The following is a 2,390-nucleotide window of genomic DNA, read 5'->3' on the forward strand; positions in this document are numbered from 1 at the left end:
GTTGTTACGTCTCCTTTTTCATTTCTAATTCTATTGATTTGAGTCTTCTCCCTTTTATTCTTGATGAGTCTGGCTAATGGTTTATCAATTTTATTTATCTTCTCAAAGAACCAGCTTTTAGTTTTATTGATCTTTGCTATTGTTTCCTTCATTTCTTTTTCATTTATTTCTGATCTGATCTTTATGATTTCTTTCCTTCTGCTAAATTTGGGGTTTTTTTGTTCTTCTTTCTCTAGTTGCTTTAGGTGCAAAGTTAGGTTGTTTATACGAGATGTTTCCTGTTTCTTAAGGTAGGATTGTATTGCTATAAACTTCCCTCTTAGAACTGCTTTTGCTGCATCCCATAGGTTTTGGGTCGTCGTGTCTCCATTGTCATTTGTTTCTAAGTATTTTTTGATTTCCTCTTTGATTTCTTCAGTGATCACTTCGTTATTAAGTAGTGTATTGTTTAGCCTCCATGTGTTTGTATTTTTTATAGATCTTTTCCTGTAATTGATATCTAGTCTCATAGCGTTGTGGTCAGAAAAGATACTTGATATGATTTCAATTTTCTTAAATTTGCCAAGGCTAGATTTGTGACCCAATATATGATCTATCCTGGAGAATGTTCCATGAGCACTTGAGAAAAATGTGTATTCTGTTGTTTTTGGATGGAATGTCCTATAAATATCAATTAAGTCCATCTTGTGTAATGTATCATTTAAAGCTTGTGTTTCCTTATTTATTTTCATTTTGGATGATCTGTCCATTGGTGAAAGTGGGGTGTTGAAGTCCCCTACTATGATTGTGTTGCTGTTGATTTCTTCTTTTATGGCTGTTAGTATTTGCCTTATGTATTGAGGTGCTCCTATGTTGGGTGCATAAATATTTACAATTGTTATATCTTCTTCATGGATCGATCCCTTGATCTTTATGTAGTGTCCTTCCTTGTCTCTTGTAATGTTCTTTATTTTAAAGTCTATTTTATCTAATATGATTATTGCTACTCCAGCTTTCTTTTGATTTCCATTTGCATGGAATATCTTTTTCCATCCCCTCACTTTCAGTCTGTATGTGTCCCTAGGTCTGAAGTGGGTCTCTTGTAGACAGCATATATATGGGTCTTGTTTTTGTATCCATTCAGCCAGTCTGTGTCTTTTGGTGGGAGCATTTAATCCATTTACATTTAAGGTAATTATCGATATGTATGTTCCTATTACCATTTACTTAATTGTTTCGAGTTTGTTGTTGTAGGTCTTTTCTTTCTCTTGTGTTTCTTGCCTAGAGAAATTCCTTTAGCATTTGTTGTAAAGCTGGTTTGGTGGTGCCGAACTCTCTCAACGTTTGCTTGTCTGTAAAGGTTTTAATTTCTCCATCCAATCTGAATGAGATCCTTGCTGGGTAGAGTAATCTTGGTTGTAGGTTTTTCTCCTTCATCACTTTAAATATGTCCTGCCACTCCCTTCTGGCTTGCAGAGTTTCTGCTGAAAGATAAGCTGTTAACTTATTGTAGGTGTTTTCCTTCTGTTGTGTTTCCTACCTAGAGAAGTTCCTTTCACATTTGTTGTAAAGCTGGTTTGGTGGTGCTGAATTCTCTTAGCTTCTGCTTGTCTATAAAGGTTTAATTTCTTCTTCAAATCTGAATGAGATCCTTGATGTGTAGAGTAATCATGGTTGTAGGGTTTTCTCCTTCATCACTTAAATGATTTCCTGCCACTCCCTTCTGGATTGCAGAGTTTCTGCTGAAAGATCAACTGGTAACCTTATGGGGATTCCCTTATGTGTTATTTTTCCCTTGCTGTTTTTAATATTTGTTCTTTGTATTTAATTTTTGATAGTTTGATTAATATGTGTCTTGGTGTGTTTCTCCTTGGATTTATCCTGTATGGGACTCTCTGGGCTTCCTTGACTTGATTAACTATTTCCTTTCCCATATTAGGGAAGTTTTCAACTATAATCTCTTCAAATATTTTCTGAGTCCCTTTCTTTTGTTATTCTTCTTCTGGGACCCCTATAATTCGAATGTTGGTGTGTTTAATGTTGTCCCTGAGGTCTCTGAGACTGTCCTCGATTCTTTCATTCTTTTTTCTTTGTTCTGCTCTGCAGTATTTATTCCCACTATTTTATCTTCCAGGTCACTTATGCGTTCTTCTGCCTCAGTTATTCTGCTACTGATCCCATCTAGAGTATTTTTAATTTCATTTCTTGTGTTGTTCATCGTTGCTTGCTTCCTCTTTAGTTCTTCTAGTTCCTCATTAAGTGTTTCTTGCATTTTCTCTGTTCTATTTCCAAGATTTTGGATCATCTTTCCTATCATTATTTTGAATTCTTTTTCAGGTAGACTGCCTATTTCCTCTTCATTTGTTAGGTCTGGTGGGTTTTTACCTTGCTCCTTCATCTGCTTTGTGTTT

This window comes from Physeter macrocephalus, chromosome 2, assembly GCF_002837175.3.
Source record: "Physeter macrocephalus isolate SW-GA chromosome 2, ASM283717v5, whole genome shotgun sequence".
Classification (NCBI taxonomy): domain Eukaryota; kingdom Metazoa; phylum Chordata; class Mammalia; order Artiodactyla; family Physeteridae; genus Physeter; species Physeter macrocephalus.